The sequence below is a fragment of the Bufo gargarizans genome, chromosome 3 (assembly GCF_014858855.1).
Source record: "Bufo gargarizans isolate SCDJY-AF-19 chromosome 3, ASM1485885v1, whole genome shotgun sequence".
Taxonomy (NCBI): Eukaryota; Metazoa; Chordata; class Amphibia; order Anura; family Bufonidae; genus Bufo; species Bufo gargarizans.
Genome location: NC_058082.1, coordinates 553,675,510 through 553,690,751, shown reverse-complemented (window position 1 = coordinate 553,690,751; position 15,242 = coordinate 553,675,510). Strand labels below are relative to the sequence as shown.

Here is a 15,242-nt window from a genome sequence, read left to right as displayed (position 1 = left end):
TTATATAATCCCATACAGCATAGTATTATCCTATAGGATCCTATGCAGCATGGTATTATCCTATAGGATCCCATGCAGCATTATATTTTTCTATAGGATCCTATACAGCATGCTATTATCCTATAGGATTTCATACAGCTCGATATTATCCTATATGATCCCATAAAGCGTGGTATTATTCTATAGGATCTTATACACCATGATATTATTTTATACTATTCTATACAGCATGATATTATCCTACATAATCTTATACAGCATGGTATTATTCTATAGGATCTTATACAGTATGGTATTATTCTATAGGATCCCATACAGCATAGTATTATCCTATAGGATCTTATACAGCATGGTATTATCCTAAAGAATCCTATACAGCATGGTATTATCCTATAGGATCCTATACAGCATGGTATTATCCTATAGGATCCCATAGAGCATGGTATTATCCTATAGTATCTTATACAGCATGATATTATCTTGTAGGATGCCATACAGCATGGTATTATCCTATAGGATTCTATACAGCATGGTAATATCCTATATGATCCCAAACAGCATGGTATTATCCCATAGGATCCTATATAGAATAGTATTATCCTATAAAATATAGTATTATCCTATAGGATCTTATACAGCATGGTATTATCCTATAGGATCCCATAAAGCATGGTATTATCCTATAGGATCCCATAAAGCATGGTATTTTTCTATAGGATCCTATACAGCATGGTATTATCCTATATGATTCCATACAGCTAGGTATAATCCTATAGGATCCCATAAAGCATGGTATTATTCTATAGGATCTTATACAGTATGGTATTATTCTATAGGATCCTATACTGCATAGTATTATCCTATAGGATCCTGTACAGAATGGTATTACCCTATAGGATTATATACAACATATTATCCTATAGTATCCTATACAGCATGATATTATCCTATAGCACCTTATACAGCATGGTATTATCATATAGAATCCTATACAGCATGTTATCATATAGCTTCCTATACAGCATTGTATTATCCCATAGGATCCCATACAGCATGGTTATATCATATAGGATCCTATACAGCATGGTATTATCCTACAGAATCTTATACAGCATGGGATAATCCTATAGCAGTGATGGCGAACCTTTTAGAGACCGAGTGCCCAAACTGCAACTCAAAACCCACTTATTTATCACAAAGTGCCAACACGGCAGTTTAACCCCAATACTACAGTCCAGTATAGTATACTTTCCATGTACTTTATCATTTGGCTATAACAGCCTGCCTACAGTCAATGCGCTGCCTGTGCTGTTCATACTGCGCCTGCGCTGATGAATGGCAGGAAAAGTCTAAGGCATATTGGTACACCATAGACTTTTTCCAGGGTGCGGGTGCCCACAGAGAGGGTTCTGAGTTCCATAGGTTCGCCACCACTGTCCTATATGATCCTATAAAGCATGGGATCCTCCAATAGGATCTTATACGGCATGGTATTATCCTGTAGGATCCTATATAGCATGGTATTACCCTATAGGATAATGTACCGTATGGTATTATCATATATGATCCTATACAGCAGAGTATTACTATATTTTGTATCCCATAGAGCATGGTATCATAATATAGCAACCTATACTGCATGCATTATCCTAGAGGATCCTATACAGCATGTTATTATCATATAGGATCCTATACACCATGGTTTTATCCTATAGGATCCCATACAGCATGGTATTATCCTTTAGGATCTTATACAGCATGGTATTATCCTATAGGATCCCATACAGCATGGTATTATCCTATAGGATCCCATACAGCATGGTATTATCATATAGGATCCCATACAGCATGGTATTATCCTATAGGATCCTATACAGCATGGAATGATCCTATAGGACCGCATGCAACATGGCATTATCCTATGGGATCCCATACAGCATGGTATTATCCTATAGGATTCTATACAACGTGGTATTATCATATAGGATCCCATACAGCATGGTATAATTCTATATAATCCCATACAGCATGGAATTATTCTATAGGATCCCATACAGCATGGTGTTATCCTATATGATCCCATTCAGCATTGTATAATCCTATAGGATCCCATTCAGCATGGTATTATCCTATAGGATCCCATACAGCATAATATTATCCTATAGGATCCTATACAGCATGGTATTATGTTATAGGATCCCATACAGCATTGTATTATTCTAGGGGATCCCACAAAGCATGGTATTATCATATAGGAACCCATACAGCATGGTATTATCCTATAGGATTCCATGCAGCATGGTATTATCATATAGGATCCCATTCAGCATGGTATTATCCTATAGGATCCCATACAGCATGTTATTATCCTGTAGGATCCTATACAGCATGGCATTATCATATAGGATCCCATACAGTATGGTATTATCATATAGAATCCCATACAGCATGGTATTATCCTATCGGATCCCATACAGCATGGTATCATATTGGATCCCATACACCATGATATTATCGTATAGGATCATATACAGCATTGTATTATCCTATAGATCCCATACAGCATGGTATTATCCTATAGTATCCCATACAGCATGGTATTGTCATATAGAACCCCATACAGCATGGTATTATCCGATAGGATCCCCTACAGCATAATTTTATCCTATTTGATCCTATACAGCATGGTATTATTCTATTGGATCCCATACAGCATGGTATTATTCTATTGGATCCCATACAGCATGGTATTTTCGTATAGGATCCCATACAGCATGGTATTGTCCTGTAGACTCCCATACAACATAATTTTATCCTATAGGATCCTATACATACAGCATGGTATTATACTATCAGATCCCATACAGAATGGTATTATCATATTGGATCCCATACACCATGGTATTATCCTATAGGAACCTATACAGCATGCTATTATCCTATAGGATCCCATACAGCATGGTATTATCCTATAGGATCCCATACAGCATGTTATTATCCTATAGGATCCTATGCAGTATGGTATTATCATATAGGATCCCATAAAGCATAATATTATCCTTTATGATCCTATACACCATGGTATTATCCTTTCGGATCCCATACAGCATGGTATTAACATATTGGATCCCATACACCATGATATTATCGTATAGGATCATATACAGCATTGTTTTACCCTATAGGATCCCATAAAACATGGTATTATCCTATAGTATCCCATACAGCATGGTATTATCATATAGGATCCCATACAGCATGGTATTATCCTATAGGATCCCATACAGCATGTTATTATCCTATAGGAACCTATACAGCATGGCATTATCATATAGGATCCCATACAGCATGGCATTATCATATAGGATCCCATGCAGCATGGTATTATCCTATAGGATCCTATACAGCATGGTATTATCTTATAGGATCCCATGCAGCATGGTATTATCCTATAGGATCCCACACAGCATGGTATTATCCTATAGGATCCCATACAGTATGGTATTATCCTATAAGATCCCATACAGCATGGTATTATCCTATAGGATCCCATACTGCATGTTATTATCCTATAGGATCCCAAACAGCATGGTATTATCCTATAGGATCCCATACAGCATGGTATTATCCTATAGATCCCATACAGCATGGTATTATCATATAGGATCCCATACTGTATGGTATTATCCTATATAATCATATACAGCATGGTGTTATCCTATAGGATCCCATACAGCATGGTATTATCATATAGGATCCCATACAGCATGGTATCATTTGATAGGATCCTATACAGTATAGTATCATCCTATGGGATCCCATACAGCATGGTATTATCCTATAGGATCCTATACAACATGGTATTATCTTATAGGATCCCATAAAGCATGGTATTATCCTAGAGGATCCCACACAGCATGGTATTATCCTATAGGATCCCATACAGCATGGTATTATCCTATTGGATCCCTTACAGCATGGTATTATATAGGATCCCACACAGCATGGTATTATCATATAGGATCCCACACAGCATGGTATTATCATATAGGATCCCACACAGCATGGTATTATCATATAGGATCCCACACAGCATGGTATTATCATATAGGATCCCACACAGCATGGTATTATCCTATAGAATCTCATACAGCATGGTGTTATCCTATAGGATCATATACAGCATGGTGTTATCCTATAGGATCCCATGCAGCATGGTATTATCATATAGGATCCCATACAGCATGGTTTTATCCTATGGGATCCCATACAGTATTGTATTATCCTATGGGATCCCATACAGCATGGTATTATCCTATAGGATCCTATACAACATGGTATTATCTTATAGGATCCCATACACCATGGTATTTTCCTAGAGAATCCCACACATCATGGTATTGTCATATAGGATCTCATACAGCATGGTATTATATTATAGGATCCCACACAGCATGGTATTATCCTATAGGATCCCATACAGCATGGTATTATCCAATAGGATCCCATACAGCATGGTATTATCCTTTAGGATCCTATACAGCATGGTATTGTCTTATAGGATCCCATACAGCATGGTATTATCCTTTAGGATCCTATACAGCATGGTATTATCTTATAGGATCCCATGCAGCATGGTATTATCCTATAGGATCCCACGCAGCATGGTATTATCCTATAGGATCCCATATAGCATGTTATTATCGTATAAGATCCCATACAGCATGGTATTATCCTATATGATCCTATACAGCATGGTATTATCCTATAGGATCCCAAACAGCATGGTATTATCCTATATGATCCTATACAGCATGGTATTTTCCTATAGGATCCCAAACAGCATGGTATTATCCTATATGATCCCATACAGCATGGTATTATCCTATATGATCCCATACAGCATGGTATTATCCTATAGATCCCATATAGCATGGTATTATCCTATATGATCCCATACAGTATGGTATTATCTTATATGATCATATACAGCATGGTGTTATCCTATAGGATCCCATACAGCATGGTATTATCCTATATAATCCCATATAGCATGGTATTATCCTATAGATCCCATACAGTATGGTATTATCTTATATGATCATATACAGCATGGTGTTATCCTATAGGATCCCATACAGCATGGTATTATCCTATATAATCCCATATAGCATGGTATTATCCTATAGATCCCATACAGCATGGTGTTATCTTATATGATCATATACAGCATGGTGTTATCCTATAGGATCCCGTGCATGATGGTATTATCATATAGGATCCCATACAGCTTGGTATTATTCGATAGGATCCTATACAGTATTGTATCATCCTGTGGGATCCCATACAGCATGGTATTATCCTATAGGATCCTATACAACATGGTATCTTATAGGATCCCATACAGCATGGTATTATCATATAGAATCTCATACAGCATGGTATTATCATATAGGATCATATACAGCATGGTATTATCCTATAGGATCCCATACAGAATTGTTTTATCATATAGGATCCTATACAACATAGTTTTATTCAATAGGATCCTATACAACATGGTATTATCCTATAGGATCCCATATAGCATGTTATTATTGTATAAGATCCCATACAGCATGGTATTATCCTATATGATCCTATACAGCATGGTATTATCCTATAGGATCCCAAACAGCATGGTATTATCCTATATGATCCCATTCAGCATGGTATTATCCTATATGATCCTATACAGCATGGTATTTTCCTATAGGATCCCAAACAGCATGGTATTATCCTATATGATCCCATACAGCATGGTATTATCCTATATGATCCCATACAGCATGGTATTATCCTATAGATCCCATATAGCATGGTATTATCCTATAGGATCCCATACAGTATGGTATTATCTTATATGATCATATACAGCATGGTGTTATCCTATAGGATCCCATACAGCATGGTATTATCCTATATAATCCCATATAGCATGGTATTATCCTATAGATCCCATACAGCATGGTGTTATCTTATATGATCATATACAGCATGGTGTTATCCTATAGGATCCCATACAGCATGGTATTATCCTATATAATCCCATATAGCATGGTATTATCCTATAGATCCCATACAGCATGGTGTTATCTTATATGATCATATACAGCATGGTGTTATCCTATAGGATCCCGTGCATGATGGTATTATCATATAGGATCCCATACAGCTTGGTATTATTCGATAGGATCCTATACAGTATTGTATCATCCTGTGGGATCCCATACAGCATGGTATTATCCTATAGGATCCTATACAACATGGTATCTTATAGGATCCCATACAGCATGGTATTATCATATAGAATCTCATACAGCATGGTATTATCATATAGGATCATATACAGCATGGTATTATCCTATAGGATCCCATACAGAATTGTTTTATCATATAGGATCCTATACAACATAGTTTTATTCAATAGGATCCTATACAACATGGTATTATCCTATAGGATCCCATACAGAATTGTTTTATCATATAGGATCCTATACAGCTTGGTATTATCCTATAGGATCCTATACAACATAGTTTTATTCAATAGAATCCTGTACAGCATGGTATTATCCTATAGGATCCTATACAGCTTGGTATTATCCTATAGGATCCCAAACAGCATGGTATTATCCTATAGGATCCTATACAGCTTGGTATTATCCTATAGAATCCTATACAGCTTGGTATTATCCTATAGGATCCCATACTCCATGGTAGTATCATATAGCACCCTATACAGTATGATAGTGTACAGGGACATGTGATGTTTTGGCAGTGAGGTGCTGCGCTCAGGTCTGTACTTTGGACCAGGATCTGGACTCCCTGCAATCAGTTGTGATCACTAAGGCCTCATGCACACGACCACGCTGTTTTTTGCAGACCGCAAACCGCGGATCTGCAATAAACGGAAGTCGCCCGTGTGCCGTCCGCAATTTACGGAACAGACGGCCCATTGTAGACATGCCTATTCTTGTCCGCAAAACGGACACCAATAGGACGTGCTATATTATTTTTGCGAGACCACGGAACGGAGCGCTGTCCGCATCTTTTGCTGCAAAAACGGCGGCTCGGATGCGGACTGGAAAAACGGTCGTGTGCATGAGGCCTAAGGTGCCCACTGTATTAGGAATCCGCTGGGCCTTGTTGTCCAGGGCTCTAGGAGAGTGCTTGGAGGGCATTGTGCAGGGAGATGACTTTCACCTCTTTCTCCACTTCCCTACAGTGTAATCTTGGGCGGCTGACGCCTAGCGAGCTGTGTACATACCTTCCATGTGCATCTTTGCAGACCTTTGCCCGATGACTGCACCGCTGCCAAATCAAATAGAAAAGGATCTAAATAAAAAATACCTTATCTCCATAAAATAAATGATTAACTTTTAGGGGCACAGAATAACCGTCGTATTGCGGAGTCCCATGGGAGGCTGCGCACCACTGACCGCCCATTCTCCAAAGTCATGATGATAATGTAAAAAATGAACGAGGAGGGGGAGACGGAAACCTGCGCCAATTCATGGGTTCATTTGAATAGTGGGTCGAAGGGTCATGTTTTTAAGGGCCCTTCTCACAATCCTATATACAGCCCCAGGAGCCACGTAGATAGCAGCATCATTGACCAAAAATAACTTTTCACGCTATAATCTATAGGCCTTCAGTGGTCATCGATGGTCATCATACCTTCATACTGACTGAGGAAGAGAGGCCTTTCCATAGCAGTCATGGATTCTTCCAATTTCTGATCCATGATTTCCATTTCTTTGCATTTTTTTAGCTGAATAGATGAGGTTCTTCCCCATCTAAGTACCTGGCGCTGATCTGTAGTACTAGTGATGGCCACAGGGGGCACTGATTTTGTAGCTCAGTCCCCATGTTTATAATTAGTCTTACGCAGGGTAGGGCTGTCCCACCAGAGGATCCTCCGGTAGGCCCAGTCTATTAAGCCATAATGGACGGCAAAGGTCCAAGAAAAAGCGTATGCCTAAGGCTTTGACTCAATTAGACTTTATCGATGATACAGGGGTTGGGGCCCATTAGAGTAATTTCTCTGATGGGCCCAAGGAATCTCCGTCAAAAGCTGATTGTACCTTGTGTACTCATGTGGTGCCTCCTCCGTCTGTCTGCTGTAGCAGCGCACATGTATACCTCAGGGGGTTGTATAGAATAGACATGCCTGTCCATATATTCTTCATACCGTATGCACTGTATACACCGCTCTACAACTGTCCTGTATACACTGTGCACTGTATACACTGCTCTACAACTGTCCTGTATACACTATGTACTGTATACACTGCTCTACAACTGTCCTGTATACACTATGTACTGTATACACTGCTCTACAACTGTCCGGTATACACTATGCACTGTATACACTGCTCTACAACTGTCCTATATACACTATGTACTGTATACACCGCTCTACAACTGTCCTATATACACTATGTACTGTATACACCGCTCTACAACTGTCCTGTATACACTATGCACTGTATACACCGCTCTACAACTGTCCTATATACACTATGTACTGTATACACCGCTCTACAACTGTCCTGTATACACTATGTACTGTATACACTGCTCTACAACTGTCCTGTATACACTATGTACTGTATACACTGCTCTACAACTGTCCGGTATACACTATGTACTGTATACACTGCTCTACAACTGTCCTGTATACACTATGTACTGTATACACTGCTCTACAACTGTCCGGTATACACTATGCACTGTACTGCACTGGTGTTATTAGCGCACTGTATGTTGGTATTATTAGCGCACTGTATGTTGGTGTCATTAACGCACTGTATGTTGGTATTATTCGCGCACTGTATGTTGGTGTTATTAGCGCACTGTATGTTGGTATTATTAGCGCACTGTATGTTGGTGTTATTAGCGCACTGTATGTTGGTATTATTAGCGCACTGTATGTTGGTATTATTAGCGCACTGTATGTTGGTATTATTAGCGCACTGTATGTTGGTGTTATTAGCGCACTGTATGTTGGTATTATTAGCGCACTGTATGTTGGTATTATTAGCGCACTGTATGTTGGTATTATTAGCGCACTGTATGTTGGTATCATTAGCGCACTGTATGTTGGTATTATTAGCGCACTGTATGTTGGTATTATTAGCGCACTGTATGTTGGTATTATTCGCGCACTGTATGTTGGTATTATTAGCGCACTGTATGTTGGTGTTATTAGCGCACTGTATGTTGGTATTATTCGCACACTGTATGTTGGTGTTATTAGCGCACTGTATGTTGGTATTATTAGCGCACTGTATGTTGGTATTATTAGCGCACTGTATGTTGGTGTTATTAGCGCACTGTATGATGGTGTTATTAGCACACTGTATGTTGGTGTTATTAGCGCACTGTATGTTGGTATTATTCGCGCACTGTATGTTGGTATTATTAGCACACTGTATGTTGGTATTATTAGCGCACTGTATGTTGGTATTATTAGCGCACTGTATGTTGGTATTATTAGCGCACTGTATGTTGGTGTCATTAACGCACTGTATGTTGGTATTATTCGTGCACTGTATGTTGGTATTATTAGCGCACTGTATGTTGGTGTTATTAGCACACTGTATGTTGGTATTATTCGCGCACTGTATGTTGGTATTATTAGCGCACTGTATGTTGGTATTATTCGCGCACTGTATGTTGGTGTTATTAGCGCACTGTATGTTGGTGTTATTAGCGCACTGTATGTTGGTGTTATTAGCGCACTGTATGTTGGTATTATTCGCGCACTGTATGTTGGTATTATTAGCGCACTGTATGTTGGTATTATTAGCGCACTGTATGTTGGTATTATTAGCGCACTGTATGTTGGTATTATTAGCGCACTGTATGTTGGTGTTATTAGCGCACTGTATGTTGGTATTATTAGCGCACTGTATGTTGGTATTATTAGCGCACTGTATGTTGGTGTTATTAGCGCACTGTATGTTGGTATTATTCGCGCACTGTATGTTGGTGTTATTAGAGCACTGTATGTTGGTATTATTAGCGCACTGTATGTTGGTGTTATTAGCGCACTGTATGTTGGTATTATTCACGCACTGTATGTTGGTATTATTCGCGCACTGTATGTTGGTATTATTAGCGCACTGTATGTTGGTATTATTCGCGCACTGTATGTTGGTATTATTCGCGCACTGTATGTTGGTGTTATTAGAGCACTGTATGTTGGTATTATTAGCGCACTGTATGTTGGTATTATTCGCGCACTGTATGTTGGTGTTATTAGAGCACTGTATGTTGGTATTATTCGCGCACTGTATGTTGGTATTATTAGCGCACTGTATGTTGGTATTATTCGCGCACTGTATGTTGGTATTATTCGCGCACTGTATGTTGGTATTATTAGCGCACTGTATGTTGGTGTTATTAGCGCACTGTATGTTGGTGTTATTAGCGCACTGTATGATGGTATTATTAACGCACTGTATGTTGGTGTTATTAGAGCACTGTATGTTGGTATTATTAACGCACTGTATGTTGGTGTTATTAGCGCACTGTATGATGGTATTATTAACGCACTGTATGTTGGTATTATTAGCGCACTGTATGTTGGTATTATTAGCGCACTGTATGTTGGTATTATTAGCGCACTGTATGTTGGTATTATTAACGCACTGTATGTTGGTGTTATTAGAGCACTGTATGTTGGTATTATTAACGCACTGTATGTTGGTATTATTAGCGCACTGTATGTTGGTATTATTAGCGCACTGTATGTTGGTGTTATTAGCGCACTGTATGATGGTATTATTAACGCACTGTATGTTGGTGTTATTAGAGCACTGTATGTTGGTATTATTAACGCACTGTATGTTGGTGTTATTAGCGCACTGTATGATGGTATTATTAACGCACTGTATGTTGGTATTATTAGCGCACTGTATGTTGGTATTATTAGCGCACTGTATGTTGGTATTATTAGCGCACTGTATGTTGGTATTATTCGCGCACTGTATGTTGGTATTATTAGAGCACTGTATGTTGGTATTATTCGCGCACTGTATGTTGGCGTTATTAGCGCACTGTATGTTGGTATTATTAGCGCACTGTATACACTGGTATTATTCGCGCACTGTATGTTGGTGTTATTAGCGCACTGTATGTTGGTATTATTAGCGCACTGTATACACTGGTATTATTCGCGCACTGTATGTTGGTATTATTCGCGCACTGTATGTTGGTGTTATTAGCGCACTGTATGTTGGTATTATTCGCGCACTGTATGTTGGTGTTATTAGCGCACTGTATGTTGGTATTATTCGCGCACTGTATGTTGGTGTTATTAGCGCACTGTATGTTGGTATTATTAGCGCACTGTATGTTGGTATTATTAGCGCACTGTATGTTGGTGTTATTCGCGCACTGTATGTTGGTATTATTAGCGCACTGTATGTTGGTATTATTAGCGCACTGTATGTTGGTGTTATTAGCGCACTGTATGTTGGTATTATTCGCGCACTGTATGTTGGTGTTATTAGTGCACTGTATGTTGGTATTATTCGCGCACTGTATGTTGGTATTATTCGCGCACTGTATGTTGGTGTTATTAGCGCACTGTATGTTGGTATTATTAGCGCACTGTATGTTGGTATTATTAGCGCACTGTATGTTGGTATTATTCGCGCACTGTATGTTGGTGTTATTAGCGCACTGTATGTTGGTATTATTCGCGCACTGTATGTTGGTGTTATTAGCGCACTGTATGATGGTGTTATTAGCGCACTGTATGTTGGTGTTATTCGCGCACTGTATGTTGGTATTATTCGCACACTGTATGTTGGTGTTATTAGCGCACTGTATGTTGGTGTTATTAGCGCACTGTATGATGGTATTATTAGCGCACTGTATGTTGGTGTTATTAAAGCACTGTATGTTGGTATTATTAGCACACTGTATGTTGGTGTTATTAGCGCACTGTATGTTGGTATTATTAGCGCACTGTATGTTGGTATTATTAGCGCACTGTATGTTGGTATTATTAGCGCACTGTATGTTGGTATTATTAGCGCACTGTATGTTGGTATTATTAGCGCACTGTATGTTGGTGTTATTCGCGCACTGTATGTTGGTATTATTCGCACACTGTATGTTGGTGTTATTAGCGCACTGTATGTTGGTATTATTCGCGCACTGTATGTTGGTGTTATTAGCGCACTGTATGATGGTGTTATTAGCGCACTGTATGTTGGTGTTATTCGCGCACTGTATGTTGGTATTATTCGCACACTGTATGTTGGTGTTATTAGCGCACTGTATGTTGGTGTTATTAGCGCACTGTATGATGGTATTATTAGCGCACTGTATGTTGGTGTTATTAAAGCACTGTATGTTGGTATTATTAGCACACTGTATGTTGGTGTTATTAGCGCACTGTATGTTGGTATTATTAGCGCACTGTATGTTGGTGTTATTAAAGCACTGTATGTTGGTATTATTAGCGCACTGTATGTTGGTATTATTAGCGCACTGTATGTTGGTATTATTAGCGCACTGTATGTTGGTATTATTAGCGCACTGTATGTTGGTATTATTAGCGCACTGTATGTTGGTGTTATTCGCGCACTGTATGTTGGTATTATTCGCACACTGTATGTTGGTGTTATTAGCGCACTGTATGTTGGTATTATTCGCACACGGTATGTTGGTATTATTCGCACACTGTATGTTGGTATTATTAGCGCACTGTATGATGGTATTATTAGCGCACTGTATGTTGGTGTTATTAAAGCACTGTATGTTGGTATTATTAGCGCACTGTATGTTGGTGTTATTCGCGCACTGTATGTTGGTATTATTCGCACACTGTATGTTGGTGTTATTAGCGCACTGTATGTTGGTGTTATTAGCGCACTGTATGATGGTATTATTAGCGCACTGTATGTTGGTGTTATTAAAGCACTGTATGTTGGTGTTATTAGCGCACTGTATGATGGTATTATTAGCGCACAGTATGTTGGTGTTATTAGCGCACTGTATGTTGGTATTATTAGCGCACTGTATGTTGGTGTTATTCGCGCACTGTATGTTGGTATTATTCGCACACTGTATGTTGGTGTTATTAGCGCACTGTATGTTGGTATTATTCGCACACGGTATGTTGGTATTATTCGCACACGGTATGTTGGTATTATTCGCACACTGTATATTAGTATTATTCGCGCACTGTATGTTGGTGTTATTAGCGCACTGTATGTTGGTATTATTATCGCACTGTATGTTGGTGTTATTAGCGCACTATATGTTGGTATTATTCGCACATTGTATGTTGGTATTATTAGCGCACTGTATGTTGGTGTTATTCGCGCACTGTATGTTGGTATTATTAGCGCACTGTATGTTGGTGTTATTCGCGCACTGTATGTTGGTATTATTCGCACACTGTATGTTGGTGTTATTAGCGCACTGTATGTTGGTATTATTCGCACACGGTATGTTGGTATTATTCGCACACGGTATGTTGGTATTATTCGCACACTGTATATTAGTATTATTCGCGCACTGTATGTTGGTATTATTATCGCACTGTATGTTGGTGTTATTAGCGCACTGTATGTTGGTGTTATTAGCGCACTGTATGTTGGTGTTATTAGCGCACTATATGTTGGTATTATTCGCGCACTGTATGTTGGTGTTATTAGCGCACTGTATGTTGGTATTATTCGCACATTGTATGTTGGTATCATTTGTGTCTGATTGATCTTTGATAAGGATGATTTCTCTCTGGTGTCCAGGGAGCAGGGGCTGCAGGACAGAAAGCTCCATCTCCAAATGTCTTCTGTTGGATCCTGGGTATGGATAGTTTATTCATGCCCACTGATCTTACAGGAGGGCGAGGAGTGTGGGTGTCAATAGTACTTTTATTGAATAGTAGCGCCATACCGTGCTCAAATATTAATTGTATGCATTTATAATGCCCGAATAATTTTGACCTGCTGTGCACAGAATAACAGTAGCATACAGTGCTGCAATAACAGATCTGTAGAATAGGTGGTCATGTACAAACATATATATGCCACGTGTGGCGGGCCGGCAGGCCCATCTCAATCATCATTGTTTACTCCGGTGTTAGGTGTAGAATATGGTCTAATCGTAAGACAGCAAGGAAGCTCTTACGTTTACAATCGACTGTGGATACGCCAAAGTTATGTAGAGGCCGGCGCTTCAACATAACTCCTGCGGATCCACCGCCACTATAGCGTCTTATTAACACCGGTCTTAATAAATTTGCCACATAGTGTACATAATAGTCCATACCATGCTTTAAAAGTGGAGCCATTCTGTGGCTGTCCTTCCAGTTCTTCACCCTGTAGTTATATTGTTTTTTTCTCCATCAGTCAGCTCTGCTCCTCCTGCTCCGCTACAAGATTCCCTCAGATAAATCAGAGTGCTTAACAAGACAAATCTCCATCAGTAAGTAATGAAATCATTCCGTACTACAGTGTTCATTTACTACAGGCATACAGTGCTTAAATGCATCACCCAAACAATAGTGCCGAAACCACCATACAGAGGCCAATATTTATAGCGCCCTATAGTGATAAATAATATTGCTATAAGCTGACCAAATAATTGTACCATACAGTGTATATGCTGCCCACATAACAGTGCCATATAGTACATAAATAATACTGATATATGCTGCCTATATAACAGTGCCATATAGTTTATAAATACTACTGGTATATGCTGCCTATGTAACAGTGCCATAAAGTGTATAAATAATACTGGTATATGCTGCCTATATAACAGTGCCATATAGTGCAATAATAATACTGGTATATGCTGCCTGTATAACAGTGCCATATAGTGCAATAATAATACTGGTGTATGCTGCCTATATAACAGTGTCATATAGTGTATAAATACTACTGGTATATGCTGCCTATATAACAGTGCCATATAGTGTATAAATACTACTGGTATATGCTGCCTATCTAACAGTGCCATAAAGTGTATAAATACTACTGGTATATGCTGCCTATGTAACAGTGCCATAAAGTGTATAAATACTACTGGTATATGCTGCCTATGTAACAGTGCCATAAAGTGTATAAATAATACTGGTATATGCTGCCTATATAACAGTGCCATGTAGTGTATAAATACTACTGGTGTATGCTGGCTATATAACAGTACCATATAGTGTATAAATAATATTGGTA

At 38.8% G+C, this 15,242-nt stretch overlaps 1 protein-coding gene across 15 annotated transcripts in view; it reads left to right on the top strand.

Annotated features, from left to right (window-relative positions):
- The window catches only part of ZBTB20 (zinc finger and BTB domain containing 20), a 707,334-nt gene that overhangs the window by 537,558 nt on the left and 154,534 nt on the right, over nucleotides 1–15,242 (top strand). For 12 of the 15 annotated variants that reach the window (XR_006388154.1, XM_044284171.1, XM_044284173.1 and 9 more), the window contains one exon: nucleotides 14,415–14,490. The exons of 1 other annotated variant lie outside the window; for it this stretch is intronic. The gene's annotated coding sequence lies outside the window, so the exon portion shown is untranslated. The remainder of the gene's footprint in view (nucleotides 1–14,414; nucleotides 14,491–15,242) is intronic. 2 more of the 15 variants (XM_044284169.1, XM_044284178.1) reach the window with 1 other exon arrangement.